Source organism: Motacilla alba, chromosome 3, assembly GCF_015832195.1.
Source record: "Motacilla alba alba isolate MOTALB_02 chromosome 3, Motacilla_alba_V1.0_pri, whole genome shotgun sequence".
In the NCBI taxonomy this organism is placed as follows: Eukaryota; Metazoa; Chordata; class Aves; order Passeriformes; family Motacillidae; genus Motacilla; species Motacilla alba.
Genome location: NC_052018.1, coordinates 113,455,313 through 113,472,479, shown reverse-complemented (window position 1 = coordinate 113,472,479; position 17,167 = coordinate 113,455,313). Strand labels below are relative to the sequence as shown.

General features: G+C 49.0%; 1 protein-coding gene across 2 annotated transcripts in view; it reads right to left on the bottom strand.

Moving 5' to 3' along the window:
* The window catches only part of SNAP25 (synaptosome associated protein 25), a 62,063-nt gene extending 45,894 nt beyond the window's left edge, over positions 1-16,169 (bottom strand). The window contains exon 1 of one of the 2 annotated variants that reach the window (XM_038131429.1): positions 15,817-16,169. The gene's annotated coding sequence lies outside the window, so the exon portion shown is untranslated. The remainder of the gene's footprint in view (positions 1-15,816) is intronic. The other variant, XM_038131428.1, reaches the window with a different exon arrangement.
* Positions 16,170-17,167: the final 998 nt, after the last annotated feature.

Here is a 17,167-nt window from a genome sequence, read left to right as displayed (position 1 = left end):
CACGTTGAACTGCAGCGCTGGGAGCGTTAGGTCAGGAGCAAATTAATGTCATGGAGGCAGTGGAGCCTGACTAGGTAAGGCAAGTGCCATGTTTGGGCTGCTGGCAAGGCTCCTTCCTTCCTTCCTTCCACTGCTGATTAACTCCTGCCCCGGGTTAGCAGAGGCAGCAATGTCCCTGTCAGGACAGTCTGGCTCCTGAAATTGTCACAGAGCCCTTATGGGTCCCTGCCCCTAAAGTTACCAAATTCAGAAACCCAAAGCCAGAGTGTGGTGCTAATCCCCATTTAAGGAGAGAAATGATGAGTTGTTAGGTGCATTCTCCCCTTCCCTTGCCTTCCCACCACTGGCATTTGCCTGCTCCTCTGGACGTGAAGGCCATAACCACTGAGGAGCAGAGGCAGTCCCACGCTGAAGGTCTGTGGGCAGAGCACCACAGGTTCATGGCATCAGCAACTGCTCACAGAGGCCCAGGAATGAGAGTGGACACCTGCCCTCTGCCCCTCAGTGGTCATCAACCCCCCGGGTCAGGGCAGCCCCTAAATGTGACCAAATCCAGTTAGATAGAAGGCAATCACAGAATGTGAGCCTTCCATGTGTCCCCAAAGTCACCTCCCAGCAGGTGCCTTGGCCATCTACCCAGGATAACAGGTAGCCTCAGGCCCTTGGTGGCCCCATCCAAGGCCACTAAGGAACAGCAGCTCCTATCAGCTTGTTTTCCTTTAAGACACTCCAAGGCCCCCAGGCAGAAGAGGCACGGAGTGTGGGCAAAGCCAGGGAAAGGAAAAAAGTGTTCAGCTTTTCCAGCTGTTCTGGAGGGCGATTTTGTAGAGCCTGAGACTTGAGAAGGTGCCCTGAGGGTACCACAGGGGATCCATCACAAGTGTATGCTGTGGTAAAAATACAGAATTCAGTAGGACAACAGTGCTAAAATAATATTTCTCCAGCCATTTGTTGATTTAAAAGAGATCCTTCTTTCTGACCCATGGCACAGCACCTGCTATTCCAAACAATATAAATTTCAAGGCCATGTATTTTGTTCAATGCTATTTCCAGAAGAGACAGGAACCTGCATCACAGGCTGCCAGCCACAGCTTCCACATTGTCCCAGACATCTGACGCAACATCTCCAGAAATGGCTGGGCCATGAGAAGCCCAAACTGCTCTTCATCTGCCTCATCTCATCCAAAAACGAGACATAAACATTTCCCACTTCCATTACATTTCTGTCGCCAAAGTTATGAGGCTGGGAAGGCTTTTATAGCATCTTCAAAGCACAAACAAAAAACTTTGTCCCCTTCTCTCCCCAGTTCCGATTGTGTGTCAGTATTTCTTGGCCCTGAAGTCTATAATCAGTGTAAGTGTGTTAGGGGGTTTGGGACTAAACAATAGAACAAATGTCATTCATCAGCAGAGACTCTTTGGCAGGAGCTGAACGAGGCTCGTGCCAGACAGAGAGACTGACACAAGGAAGCAAAGGAACAGTAAAAAGTTTCCCATTTTGTTGGAAATGTGCAATATACTGATTTTATAAACTAATCAAATAACGATCAAAACGCTTACTAAGAAGATTAAAACTCTTCATTTCTTACGTAAATGGAAGCTTTGCAGAAAATGAAAAAAAAAAAAGTACATATTTATTTCTAAAAATTACTGTCATCTTTTTCAAAGCTTGGACAGAAATGATTCCTTTTCTTTCCTCCAGCAAATCAAAGTTCTGTTTTCAGTGCCTGGGGATCTGACTACCTTGTCACACATGCTGCACACACTTCGTCAGCCAGCTATTAAAACAGAGGCAATAGGTTATGTTACTTCTGGAGGGAAGGACTGTTCTCTCAGGGGCTGGAATAGGTACAAAATGCAAAACATTTCTAATCTAAAATACTAAAATTCCCCCAATATTTTGCATTTTGAGTTTTCATATTTTACCATATAATTGAAATGTCCTCATGTGAGAAATACTAATTAGTTTAAGCAGTAATGGAGGCATTTATCCAGAGCGAGGTGGTTGAATTCTGAAACAAATTCATTTCAACAGCACTGATTAAACAGTATTTCCATATTCTTTGCTGGCCTGATTTATTAAACAAACAATCTCTCAGTGACCCATATTTCACAACTAGACTAGGACATCATTCAACAGGACACTACAACACAGTAGATGAATAAACTTTCCTGGTAGTGCAGTGAAAAACCTAATTAATCACAAACAATAGTATTTGTGTTTACCAGAACAAATATTTACATTTTTACATATGCAAGACTGGCAATATTGGCTTTCACACTGATAAGAAATATTCGCAATGTATCTTTATTTATTGAGTACTAAAGAACCTCATCCTTTAGCAACCAACTGCCTTCCTTAGTTCATTATTAACCTTCATAAAGTTAATTCTGCACATGGCTTTACCATGTGCTTCCCATGAAAATGGCACTTGTCCTTTGCTTTTTTATGGGTTCTAGGCAGAAAACTTCAAGAAAAGTCAGAGATGTTTGCAGTAATGGCCAACTGAGCTGTCATCTGACCTAGAAATGGAACTTCTTGAATCGCAAGCACAAGTGCACGGCTTAATTTCCTATGACATCTGCAGTTACATCTGGACATTTCCCTTTAGTCCATCTGTATCTGGCAGTCCTGCAGTGTGCATCATTTACCCAAAGAATGCCAGATTGCTGCTGACCCTCACAAGTCCACATGCATTCGTCATCCTTTGAAGAGAGACAGGTCTTGGCAGTTCTGTTAAAAATTTTAAATAATCACATGTGTCTATCTCAACTCCACATAATCCACTCCTGTCCTGAGATGGACACTTTTTTTGATCCCCTGCACCTTGTTTGCTGTGTCCCATCTCCCACAGAGTGACCATGAGTTTGTGAAGATGAGGCTGTCACCCAGAAAAAAAAAACTTTTTAAACCTCACTGGTCCAAAGCCAGTTTCATGTCTTTTCCCCATTCTCCAACATATGGTAGCACAGAAAGGGATTTTCTGAAATTCAGGTCGGATTTTCTTGTTCCAGCATTCCCAGGAAGTTGCTTAGAATTTTCCATGTGTAATACTGCATTAGCCTTCCTGCAATAACTATTTGTTCCTTTGTGTTAACTCGTGGCAGGCCTGAACAGCCTGTCACCTTCCTTCAGGATGACTTTCAACAACACTAAAGCATCTATGAGGAACATTTTAATCCAGACAAGCTAAATCACTGTCCTAGATATTTTTCTTTGCTCGGTGTGATTCTCTGAGGGCTGCATCTCTTGTGACTGTTGCTGTGACAGTTGCTATTTCTGTAGAGGTGGACGTGGTAACTCAGCTGGGGAAATGGGATCAGCATACATCCAGCTGCAATTCTGCATTTTAATCGCCTCAAAACAAAGTTATTTCACATGTCTCTGTTAAGATTTCTGACAAAAATCTTGTGGATAAAGTTACAGGAAAAAAATACTTGCCAAAATAGCATTTTCTGAAATACTTAATTAGGAATATTCAGAGAGAGCAAATTCTGGATTTGAACCACAAGCTTTTCCCTGTTCCCACACCTTTCCACATCTGCAGCCCTTGCACACTCAGTAAGGGAGCAGGAAGCCCTTGGGACAACATGGAAGGAATGCAGTACAGGTCGAGCCTCAAATGCACGCAGTGAGCTGTCTGAAGATCCAGAGATTTTTTTTCTGAAAAAAGACTCATCAAATCATTTCAGATGAAGAGGAAGCCAAGGAAATCAAAATTCATGGTGAGCATTGCCAGAACACAGAAAATGATGGGGATTTCACTATATAATTAGTTTGCTGCAAATTGCTCTCTGATTTCTTCAGGTGCGTCATGCCTTGAGCGTGTCTCAGGCACGTGATTTCTGAGGTGCTGATGAGCCACTTTCCTCAGCCCTGCCTCTGTGCTGGACTTAAAGAACAGATCCAGCAGAGGTGAGTCAGTTCTGCTCCGCAGTGCTGGAGAGAGGACTGACCACGTTCTGCTGGAGACAGATGGTGACTCATAGTGAAATAGCTCTTATGCTCAACTGATTCAGGGTTTGATGGAATACAAGACATCCCTGCCTTGTACAAACCACAGTGTGTTTGTGCGTGTGTAACTTTCTGCAGTGTCTCAGTCAGAATTAAGTCACTGCCAGCTCTGAGATTCAGGGAGGGGTGGTGCTGTTGGTCTCTGTGTAGTGTAAAGGAGCACAGCTGCAGCCCTGTTTCCTTGGGGTGTAAAGAATGGTGTTCAAGGCTTCCTGAGCCTCTGTTGTGCACTGTGTGCTCCAGTTGTACACTGCACTTGCATGGAAAGGAGGAGCAGCTCCACAGCTTGTCCTCTGCATAATGCAGCTGTGCATTATTGAAGCGTTTGAGCTCCTGACGTTTGCTTTGCGAACAGGCTCCTTTGTCACTGTGTCCAGAGAGTTAAAAAGGGCCTAATTATGGCCAAACAGATCTTCCTCTTCCGCTGAAATGTTTTGAGAAGTGCCCATGTTAAGAGCTGCTCTCTCAGTGTAAGAACTGCCATTCCTTCAGTAACAACACCCTTAAACCAGGAGTATTCCTGACCAAGCTCCCTGTTGCTCTGGAAGTTAGTGCTGTCCCAGCTCAACAGCCTGTGATGGGTCAGCCCTGATTATGCCAAGTACTCACCAAAGCCACAGCTCAACAGGACAGGGAAGAGAAAATACAACAAAAGCCTTGTGGGTCCAGATAAGGACAGGGAGGGGATGCAGCAATTTCTCTCATAGGCAAAACAAACCCAACTTGGGAAAAGTTACTGAATTTATTACCAATCAAGCCAGAGTAGGACAATGAGAAATAAACCCAAATCTTAGAACACCTTCTCCCCACCACTCCCTCCTTCTTCAGCTCAACTTTACTCCTGATTCGCTACCTTCTCCCTCCAGCAGGGAATGGGGACTGTGGTCAGTTCATCACACATTGGCTCTGCTGCTCCTTCCTCTTCAGGGGGAGAATCCTCACGCTCTTCTTGTGCTGCAGCGTGGGGCTCCTCCCTGCCAAGGGAGGCAGTCCTCCATTAATTTCTGCAACTGGGTCCTTCCTGTGGGCTGCAGTTCTTCCTGAACTACTCCAGCACGGTCCCCTTCCCCAGGGTGCAGTCCTTCAGGAACAGGCTGCTCCAGCCTGGGGCCATTCCATGGGCTGCAGTCCTTCAGGAACAGGCTGCTGCAGGCTGGGGCCATTGCATGGGGTGTGATCCTTCAGGAACAGGCTGCTCCAGCCTGGGGCCATTCCATGGGATGTGATTCTTCAGGAACAGGCTGCTGCAGCCTGGGGCCATTCCATGGGCTGCAGTCCTTTAGGAGCAGGCTGCTCCAGTGTGGGTTCCCCACAGGATTAGAAGTCCTGCCAGCAAACTTGCTCCAGTGGGATCCTCTCTCCCTGGGTCCACAGGTCCTGCCAGGAGCCTGCTCCAGTGTGAGCTTCCCAGGAGGTCACAGCCTATAAGGGCATCCCCCTGCTCTGGCATGGGTCTCCTCCATGGGCTGCAGGTGGATCTCTGCTCCCCTGTGGAGCTCCATGGGCTGCAGAGGCACAGCTGGCTCACCATGGTCTGCAGCACAGGCTGTGGGGGAATCTCTGTTCCAGCAGCTGGAGCACCTCCTCCCACTCCTTCACTGCCCTTGGCGTCTGCAGAGCTGTTCCCCCTACATTTTCTCACTCCTCTCTCTGGCTGCAGTTGCTCTTGTGCAGGTTTTCTCCCCCTTCTTAAACCTGTTATCCCAGAGGTGCTGCCACCATCACTCACAGGCTCAGCCTTGGCCAGCACGGGTCCATCTTGGAGCCAGCTGGCACTGCCTCCACTGAGCCCAGGGGAAGTATCTGGCAGCTTCTCACAGAATTTGCCCCTTGTATCCCCCCCAAAAACCTTGCCACACAATCCCAGTGTGCAGCCACATTTCTGTGATTGCTCTGGTGAGCTCCCCGTCTCCGTGTGCCAGCTCAGGAGACCAGGCTCCACCATACTGCATTGCAGCTTGTCCTGCTGGACAGCTTGTCCCAAGCAAAGCAGCACAATCCTTGCCATGAGACAGGATCTGCAAAATGGCCGTGCCTCTGTTCCCTTCTCCCCCTCACTCCGGCCCGTAAAACCACTCATCTGAGCACCTGCTTACAAGCACAGGCAGGACATTCCCAAACCCCACCTCGCAGGGGGATCTCCTCCCGTCTGATGATGCCCTCCTCATAGTCTACCACTTCCATTCCCTCGCATGTCTCCAGCTGTGAGGCAGCAATTTAACCCCCCATCTGGCACTATTAATTTGCACTGATAACTTCATGTCTCTTCTGAAACAGGCTTCTATTTCTAACACACTTGAAAAGAGGGCCTCTTTAAGGCTTTCTAGCAAAAGGGAAAATGTCTGGGCTCTGCCTTGTGATTTCACAAACACTGCTTTGCTTTTATTTTCAGTGTGAGTGCTGCAGAGCAAGTGCACATCTCCAGCACCGCAGTGAGTGGGTAGCAGTTGTTATCCATTTGCTCTGCTCGTTGTCTCTGAGACACCAGCTACAGGGGACACTGCTCACAAATCCTGCCATCCTGCTGCCCTGTATGTGCCTATAAAACTGAGATTAGGAGTAAGGATGCACCTCTGCACCTCCTCTGCATTGGGAAATGCAAAAATGGAACACAAGGTTGTGGCTGCTAAGGGGAGTGAGAATGTTTTATAACCTAACACTTCAGGACACCTTTAAAATGACTCTATCAAAAACCTGAGGATTGACATTTACTTTTTAAGTCTAGGTAATTGTTAATCGTGTGCTTGTAGGGAAAGAACAGCAAGAAAGAGAATTAAACAAAAATCCCATCTTGTCCTTTCTCTTATTTGAATCTTCTGGCCTTTGTCTTTTTTTTTTTTTTTTTTGGGGGGGGGGGGTGTGTTTGTGCTTTGTTGGGTTTATTTTCATTCCTCTGGTTATTAGTTCTGCTTTTTGTCCTCTTGTCCTATTCTTCATCCATATTGGTACAGTGCAGCATATTCTGGTTAAGATAAACCAACTCTTCTAAGGCCATGAACTGGCCTACTGTATTTGACAATACTGGAGAGCCTGGTTAAATTTTGAAAGGTCTCTGACTTCCCTGCTGCAGAAAGGTGGTTGTTTTGAGAAATAGGTTCTGACTGCAGGCATGAATGGAAGAACACTGTCTGGAGAACAGCTGAGTGTACAACACATTTCTTGGAAATGTCACTGCAAAAACAGAATACGACAAGAAGGCAAAGAAATTGAAATCTTTAAACGGTGTTGGAGTCTCACATTCTGTGCTTGAACATCTAATTTCCAGCATCATGGAGTCTGTCCTGGCCTTTGGATCACTGTCTTATCTCTTCACCTGTCAAGCTGGGGGCTCTTTAAAAGTTTTGTGAGTAAAGTTCTGGGTGCAAGTAAAGGCTTTCTGCAGGCAAGGAAAGGACAGAAATATGGAATCCTTACTGGGAAAGAATGGAGCTCTTATAAATATGAACTCTAAAGAGGAAAGCAAGTGTTACTCCATAAAGAAATAGGGGTAACCCTAGGAAAATCAGAGTCTGGCAGCAGCAGAGCTGCTCATCAATCTAAATAGCAGTTTAATAACTTTGCAGATAAATGCTTGCATCCACAATAAAGAATTTATTGCATTTCACTGTTCAATTAAAAACCATATACTGTCACATTCTTCACTGTGGGCAGTTTTTGAAAGCAAATCTGAATATTTTACTGCAGGAGAAGCAGTTAAGACAGAGAAGCCCTGCAACCTGCGGGATGTCCTGTTTTATAGGGGGTTCAGTTCACTGATGGGTAACAACTTCTGGCCTCTTACTCAATGACCCAGTCAAAGGAGAGGGAAGCACTGGGGTCCTTGTAGCTGAGAGAGAGTGAGCTCTTCATCTCCACCTGCACTGTGTTCCAGTCTTCCTACTCTTTCCCTGCTGTCCCTCTGTGATCTGGGTGGCTCATTGCCTGTGAAGTCTTGTCTGTCCATGCCAAGCCCCTGAAAAGGGTCTTGCTCTGCATCTCCTCCTCCCGAGAGGGTGGTTTCCCTCAGGCCATTTGGGGAACATGATGAGAGCAGAGAGCTGAGGCTGCAGAATTCGAGGTAGGACTGGGAGGAGACCCCAAACACCAAGAAAAATAAGAAGGCAGCACAGCTATGAGACCTCCAGAGGATGAGACATGCTGCTTGGCTCTTCTGTCACATGCTACCCTCTTTCAGCCTGCTTAATACTCTAACCTTAAGTGCCCCGGGAATTAATCTGGAAATTGGGTACCTTTTGTGTGACGTTGGCAGCTCTCTTGCCTTCTTATTTGTCAGCCTGTTAGAAGTACACACCTGTTCTTGTTTACCAGGCTTAGAAAATGATCCTCAGAGCCTGCAAGTTGCTCCAGGAGCAGCCTATTTTGTACTATTTAAAACAGTTAATTAAGAAAAAGGGAACCGACAACACAATGTTTTAAAAATGCCTTGCTAATATTGAAAACCTAAAGCCTGCAGATGGCCCTGCTGTTGCATTACAAAGGCGGTCTAGAGCATTTTCAATTATGCTTAGTGCATTCCTGGCGCCTCCAGGGGTTTTTCCACTGTCTCTTGACGTGCTCATCTCTAAAGTGAACTAAACCGACAGCAAAGAACCATCCAGGCCTTTTTCCCCTCCTCTCCTTTCTGCTGTTAAATAAGCAAACCTCTTAGGAACATCAGAGCTGAGGAGACTCGCTGCCTTACCAAGTCCAGTCTCTTGTGAGCACCACCAGCCACGCCACACAATCCCTTCCTGCACTCATCCAGCGCCATCTTAGGCCCCTCTGCTGCTCTTGACCTTTCTGCCTCTTGCTTCTGGTATAATGAAAGACCTACATTTTCAGGAATTGCAAATTCCATGTCCCAAGAACAGGATTTTAATGGCAGAAAAGCTGCAAGAAATCCTTCAGTAAGCTCTGCAACCAGTACCTGTCTCCACACAGCGGAGCAAATACAGCAAACGCTTCCCTGGGGAGAACTGCTTGTTGGAAGCTGCAGTGAATTCCAGTTTAATTGGGTTTGCATACCTTGGTTTGTTTCTTGAGGGCTATTCACATCCTTGAGTGTCACTTAGGTGAACGCTCTCTGGAAAAGCAAATGTTTGGCTGGAATACTCAATTATTCACAAAATATAACTGGGCTGTATGTTCAGCTGTCGTGTTGCTGGTTTGGAATCGGTGCTGCGGAAGGGAGAGGGCTCAGTCCCGCTCTCCCCTGCAGCTCAGTGCAGCTCTGGAGGAACACAGGGCTCTGGCAAAGTCCTGGTCTGGTGTAATGCACGAGCAAATGCATCAATGTTTCATCCACCTTCTGGTCTGAGAGCGTGTTCTTCTCTTGCTATTGTGAATGCAATAGCAATAATCTGGATTTATATGGCATCTTCCAGCCAAGCCTTTTACTAACCTGAAGGGAACAATCATGGGTAGCACCTTGTCAAATTCTAGGTAAATGTCAACAACCTTTGTTGGGAGAATGCTGCATTTCGAGTTTAGGTCACCACCCTCAGGCACTGGAAACTGCCATACCCTAATAGTCATAAAAATGTCTTTTCAAAGGTAAGGGGTACTTGTCCTACATCTGAAGCCGAGGAATGTAAACTGGAAGTTGTTTTAATCTCAGCTTTTTCTTTTATGGATGGAGGCAGTTGAGGCACTTGGCAAAGGGTACATTTATTTAATGTGTGATACTTGCACCTGAATCCAGATGTCCCACGCGCAGTCCTGGTGTTTTAATGCCCAGCCCCCCACAGCTGAAGTTCAGATGTTACTGAACATGTCCAGTCCAATTAATCGCCTCCTGCCGCTTTCTGCAGGAGCGAGCCATCCCTGTGAGCTGTGTGTGCCCACAAACAGGGGGCAGGAATTTCTCCCTCACGATGGCAGTCACTGGGGCCAGCGCTGCGGGGCACAGGCAGCCCTGAGCCCGCAGGGGTTTGTGCCCAGGCTGTGCCCGGGCTGCAGGCAGCAGCAGCAGTGCTGGGCTGCACCAAGCAGCAGCTCCCTGATGCCTGCAGAACGCAAGCTTGGCTAAACCCTGCGAGGTGAATGGTGAGGAGCCTAAGGATGTGAATGGGACCAGACTGAACAAAAAATACTAGTGCAGGGAGGAGAAAGAAAACTTTCATTTCCATCTAAAGCATAGTGAAGCTAATTTTAGTACCTTTTATTTAAAAAATGCTTAAATATGCATGGGAGACTTCTGTTCCTGTTTAAAAAAAGAATCGGTGAATGGTAACACTATTTTGACAGATGAGTTCTTTTGAAGAAGTGTACTTTTGTTTCGTGAAATTTTTGAGAGTAGCTGGAGGAAATCTATTTACCTCTGTAAGACAGATCAAGGAACTGGCATCTGCACAGTTCCACTGGGAGCTATAATTTCCAGGAGTGGGAAAAGGAACCAAAGGAGAGGTTGGCACATCTTCCAAATAACTGTTTTATACAAAAGGAAAAATACAATTACTACTTCTTCTATGACTGTGTTGCAATTCAGGAACAGAATTCCTCTCCTTTGGGTGGAGAGTAAGTGTAACAAATAAATACAGCATGATGAACACCGAGCTGGGAAATGACCAGAGTTTAGTTTTCAATCTAAACTTCTAGTCTCTTTGACAGACAAGTGACAGTGAAAGTCTTTGGAGATTTACTGGGATTTTAGCAAGGGAACGCTACTGAGAAAATGTGGGAGATGGAAGAGATCAATGCAGAATTGCAAACGTGCCTACCAAGGATTCTGCAGTACCTTGGATGTGCAACTCCCTGATAATTTGTAGGTTTTGAGGGAGAAATAGCAAATCTTGCATTAATTTCGCAAATCACCTACATGAGGGCATCCTTTTGTAATGTCTAGGATACAAATTTTAGTCACGAGCACTGCCATAGTCTGTGATAACTCCCATTTTGCTCATGGATTCTACCAGTAAATGCTGGCACAAAAAATTGGTCATATCAAAAGCACAAGGAAAACTATAATTATAGTAAGAACATATAAGAACAGTTCCTCTTGTTCAGTTTTAGACACTTGTGCAGTGAGACTTGGCTTTGCCTCTGTTCTTTCATATTGCAACTCTACGAATACAATGTCTCAGCCATTAAGAATATTGCCTTTTAAAAACTTGAGGGAAGAAGCCTAATTTTCCGGTGCACTTAGCAGAATGCAGAAAACTTACACTAGTCCCCAGCTTGAAAGAAAAATTAATGGCTACAGTAGGAATTTCTGACTTTTTCTGCACACAACTGTGCCTGTAGGACAAACTCGGCTGGGTTTCACAGCACATTCAGGTTCTGCTGGTGTTATGTACCAGCAGAGTGCAGCAGAACCCAGCCTGAAACAGAGGCGTAAGAGGCAGGATTCCTGCTCTGCTGCTTCATCACTGCTCCCTGGCACCACTTCTGAGGCAGCCTGGCCAGGAGGGTCTGCGACAGTGACACCAGGCTGGGAAAACAGGGATGGCTTGGGGAGGGCAGCATCTGAAATGAGCTCTCTTTTTAGAAGAGCTGCTCCTTCAGCAGATAGACCCATTTCTGGTTTAAAACACGAACAAGGAGTCCCAGCTTGAAAGGTTATCGGCCTGTAAGTAGCACAGCACTCAGTTATGCCACTTCACACCAATTGACAATGGGGCCAAATAAGTTAAATCCCATTCAAAAAGTAAAACACAGCACTGTTAGCTCTAAAGGAAAAAAAAAAAAATCTCCTAAATAGCCAGACAGAGCACAGATTGGTCAGCACTAACATTCAGCTCTAAAAGGCCAGGAACAGCCATGATTAATTACTTAGTGTTTCCCTCTTCTCCTCCCTGTGCCTGTAGTAGAATTCAGCTTTCTCCACTGGGAGATACCATGTCTCTTATTATTAAAAAAAAAAAAAAAGAAAAGAAGAGAAGAGAAGAAAAAAAAGGAAAATGTTATAATGCAATATTACATTCTCTTTAGAATCACTAGTGCTAGTATATTTCACAGGGAATATGTACACAGAATTTGTTTCCCTTTGAAAAACCTAAACTGCTAAATATTCTTTTACAAGTCACACAAAACTATGTAGGGAAGTATTATTTTCCTTGATTCCTACTGACTCTGGATTAGACCTGCTGGAATAATCAAAAATGGAAGGTGACACTCAGGGTCCTAATGGCCCTGATGTGTTTCTTTGATCCTGGTGATCTTTAGCAGGAATTAAAAGAGGATTGTAGGTGAGCATGAGGTGATGAGCAAATAGCAAGTGAACAAGATGAAAGATGCACAAGCAAAGCTAAATTTCCTTCTAAAATAGCAGGACAAGTGGTTCAAGCACTTCCTCAAGGCCACTCAGATCCACTTTTGGGTCTTGCAATGTCAGCCTTGGGGCCATCACAAAGCAAGAAAGAACAGTTTTGAACCCGTGCAGTTGACTTGTCTTTGTGCTTGGTGGAAAGTCCTAGAAAATTTAGTGGGATGTGGGACAGCATATTGAAAATCATGATCAGATGAGAGGCAGATTTTGCTGGTGGGAGTTTGTGTGTGTCTAAGCATTTGTGGGGGGAGTAACATAGCGGTGACAGACAAGAACTAGGAATATAACTTGTGTGTTTTGAGAAAGTGCTTGTTGCAATACAATGCAGCAAGCAGAATCTGCAAGGTCAGTAGGCAAGAAAGCCAGAGTGTATTGTAACTAATGAAAGACAGACCGTTGGAGGCTCAAAAATAAAAAGCTAAAAAAAAAAAACCAACTATTCCTTGACAACTTACAGCCTTGAAAAACTATATCCAGCATTCCCAGGAGGAGATAGACGAGCCCTATGCCCACTCCCAAGTCCAGCTTCCTAGAGGTAATCACGATTTGCCTGAGAAGTGCATCCTGCAGCAGCTCTCCAGCAACACATTATTCTTGTCTGCCTTAGACTCTAAAGCTCGGAAATGCTTGAACAAGTCTGTTACAGATTGCCTGGCACTGGCCCAGCCCAAAGGTGGCTGCATTGGTAGCAGGGAATGAAACTCCACAGACAGAAAAATGCCCTCTGCCCACTGAATGCTGCAAAGTCAGCCTGCATCTGTTGTGGTTTTACCCAGCCTACAACCCTGGAAATCTCTGAAATGAGTGTGTGGGGGGGTATAAATATGCACAGATGAAAGTACCCTCCTTATGTTACAAAACGTTACAACAGAGATTTGGGGGGGAAAAAATGCAAGAGAAAGAGTAACTGTGTGACAACAAGGCAAGGTGAAGGGGAAACAGTTTCTGTTCTTCGCTCCTGAGAGAAGAAATCATTAGCAAACTGAACCCTACACCATGCCATATACTTTCTATTTTCCCCTGAGGGTTGCTACAAACGCAGCAGCTGTAGCCCTGTGACACACAGACATGAGAATCGCTGAAGTTGTTCCCACTGACAGGAAAAGTGTTTTGTTTCGTTACCTTGCGCCGTTAAGGCAGTGCAAGCACTAGGCAGAGACCGTGCTTTATTTGCCTTGGCACTTTCATCTTGCCATTTGTTGCCATACCTAAAGCATAGGGAGAAAAATGGAAAGCTTTCCCTTGACCTGAAAAGCATCTCCCTCCTCCAGTGCAATAAATCTGGGAAGTGGAGCTGCATCTCATTAGATGTATTTTGAGGGTTCATGCTGGCTGGATTCTGCTGTTCTTTCTTTCACTGCCCCCATGAGTTCAATGGACACACAGCCTGGTCCCGAGAGCTCTCGGAAATGCCACTCTCATTTTCTAGTTAGCTGCAGAAAGAAAGTTAAGCTGCATTTATTTGGGGGTTGCTATCTAGCTGCATTTGGTACTGTAACGTGCTGAGTTTCTGCAACTCCTCTTGACTTCAGAGGCAGCCTCAAGCTTTTGCTTTTGTCAATCAGGCCTGTCTGCATCTTTGGTTTGGTCACCTCTGTTATCTTTTTGGCACCCATCCTAGGAACCAAACTCTTCAGCAGTCACCTCCTGGCTGACCCGTTCTGCGCGATGCAGCGGCAATGGAAAACCACTGCTGCTTCTTCCTAGACTGGCTTCTTTGCAGGGATGTGCAGGTGGCTGGGGGCCCAGGAGAGAGTCACTTCCCCAGCCATTCCCAGCAGAGCACTCATCTCCCAGATGGCTCCGTCCCCCCCTTGCCACCCGCAGGGGTGGCTGCCCCACACCATCCTGGTGCTGATCGGTGGGGAGCTCTCCATGCCCAGAGCTAGGACGAGGTGGGGGTGTGGGACAGGCATGTCCTTGCAGATGCTGCGGCCGGGGCTGCAAGCAAACGGGTCTGGGTTCAGGGGCTGCTCTGCCACCTCAGGGCAGCGCCGCAGACCAGCCCCCCATTTCCCCCCCTGCTGCTCTTCAGCTGGGAACGAAACCAGCGGCAATTATTCAAGCCAAGCACGTAAATCTGCCAGATCCCGCGGCTCCGGTTTGACGCAGCTACGCAGCGCAATGTCTGGACACGCAGCCAAATCCCCCTTTCTCCCCTTGTTTATTCGCCCCGCAGAAAAAAAAACCCAGCGAAGTTACCAACTTGGGGCCGCACCGAGGTGTTTGGGCGGCTGGGGTGCCGGGAAGCGGAAAGGACGGGCGGAGGGAACGCCGGCGGCGCGGGGGAGCCGGGGCCAGCAGCCGTGCCGGGGCAGCCCGCGTTACATAAGGCGGCGGCTCCGCACCGCTCCGCAGCGCGGGCACGGGGCGGGGGGGCGGCGCGGGCCGGTGGCCCCCGTGTCACGGCGCAGCGCCGCCGGAGCCGCGGCACGCAGCCCGCGGGCAGCCGCGCCGGGCACGGAGCGCGGCTGCAGGGAACCCCGGGGGCTGCGGCGCTCCCCGCGGCCCGGGGGGACCCGCGGGCAGGGCGTTATGTAACCCCCGCCTCCCCTGCGCAAACACCTCTCCAGGGAGAGCGGCCGAAGTGCCAAACGCCGACTGATCGCAGGAACTGATGCTATTTGCCTTTTGCTGTTGTTGTGGTTTGTTTGCTTTTTGTTTTTTAAATTTTATTTCTCCCTCTTCTCATTCTGAGCTACAGAACCACAAGCGCGCTCGCCCGCGGTCCTGTCCTGGAATGAGGGAGCGTCGCCGCTCGCCAGTCGGGAATCTCTTCCCAGTCCCGTGTCTGGGGGGGCAGCCCCGGGGCGGGGGGCGCGGAGCCGCAGGGCGCTGCAGCACGGCCGCCTCCGCTGCCGCGGTGCTGAACATGCACAGACGCACGGACACAGGCACAGGCACAGGCACGGACAGACGCAGGCAGACGCAGGCAGCTCGCACTGCCCGGTCCCGGCGCGGGCCCCGCGCTGTCCGCGGTGCTGAGCACACACACGGACACGCCGACAGACACAGACACACGTCCCCTCCCCGTCTCGCTCGGGCCCGGCGCTGTCCGCGGTGCTGAACACACACACGGACACACGGACAGACGCAGACCGGCGCCCGTCCCCTCCCCGCGCCGCTCGGGCCCGCGCTGTCCGCGGTGCTGATGCTCCGCCGCAGCCCGGCGCGCTGCGGGCGCTGCAGTGCCCCGGGCGGCACAGCCGGGCCGGCCCAGCAGCGCGGAGCGCCCGCACACCCTTCTCCCCGCCCGGAGCTGGGAATGGCGCTGCTTCCCCTTCTCCGCCGACATCGCCTTCTCCGCCGGCCTCCTGCCGCTCGCACGGCCGAGAGGCACAGCCCGGCTGCCTCCCTGGCTGCAGCCGGCGATGAGGCTGGCGGCGGAATCGCCCCCTTCTCCCGGCCTTTCTCTGCACCCGCGGCAGCTCAGAGGCTGGAGACAAAAAGCCGAACGGGTCCCACTTTAAATATACCCTTTTTCTCCATTTCATTACCGTCAATACCGCGCCCTCCCCGCGCTGAGCCGGTGCCCGCGGTGCTGTCCCGCCTTTACCTGGGCTGGCGGAGCGCGGCGCGGCGGGGTCGGTGGGTCGGTGCGGCAGCTGGATGGGAGGCAAGGACAGGAGGCTGCTGACCTCCGCGGGTCTCCTTCTTCAATGGAGCGGGAGCCGTGCCCTCATCAAAGATGGCCGTCCGCTCCTACGTCAGCAGCTTTTAATAGCCCTCCCCGGCGGGGGGAGCGGGAGGGGGCAGAGCGGGCCGGGCGGCTTTGAGTCATCGCCGCCGCACCGCTCCCGCAGCCGGCCCCGCCGCCTCCCGCCGCCGCCCCGCCGCCGCCTCCCCGGGGCCGGGGTCGGGCCAGGGGGCTGGGGGCGGCTGCGGGCGAACCGCCCGGGCAGGGGGGCAGGGGCCCTCCCGCAGCAGCGATTTCCTCCGCCAAAGGGGTGGTCCGAAGAGGGTATCCCTCTGAAGTCCCCGGTACTCCATATATGGCCAATCTACGTGGGCTTCTATTTTTATGTGTGAATTCTTCCTTCTCTCCCCTCTTTTTATTTCTCAGAACATCCTGCCAGGGGTCTGGGTGTGTTAATCTGTTTATTCTCCCTCTCCTCCCTCCCCTCTCCCACGTCGTAGCAGCCAAACACGAGGAAATCCATGGTTAAGGACATGTGTTGTAACTGATCATTTGAGGGACAGGTTCAAAAATGAGAAAGAGAAATCAACAACAAAGCCCGGACAAGTACATGAGCACACACACAGCACAGCGAGCACATCCCACTGCTGCTGAGGAAGGAAACGGTAACTCTGTTCGAGGAAAGTGCCTGGCTTATTTATCATTAATTAATTAAAATATTCATTCCGAGCGTACCTAATTTGGAGCAAATGGAGCTGTCTCCAGCGTGATTTCTAATGGGGAGGAAATCCTTTCATTTCATACAAAACTGTGTATGTTTGTAAATTTTATCTCTTAATGGGGATCTTAATGAACGTTGGGGATTGCAGTCGAAGTGCGATGCTCTGTTTCGTAGCCTCAGTCATCCTTTCCCTCTCACCCCACAAGCCTTGGCTTTCATTTATGGAACCATCCAGAGCAGGAGATGAGCAGCGATGCCTCCCTGTTCCCTGTCTGAGCCTCTCCTGCGAGCAGTGAGCAAGCCCTGGCTGGGTTTGACTCTGACACTGTGCGTGCAGGCTTTTCTGAGCAGTCTGCGGATGGCAGAGTCAAAACATCAGTTCTACATTTGGGTAATTCCATCCTCATCCTCTCTTCTTGCCCCCCCTCTCGCCAAGGCGAAGAAGACCGGAAGAGAGGGAAGGCTTTGCAGCTGTATTTTGGAGCGCGTTCATCTCGTGTTATGGTTGTATGGGCGTGGGGGAGGGACGGGGAGGGGAGGGAGGCGCGG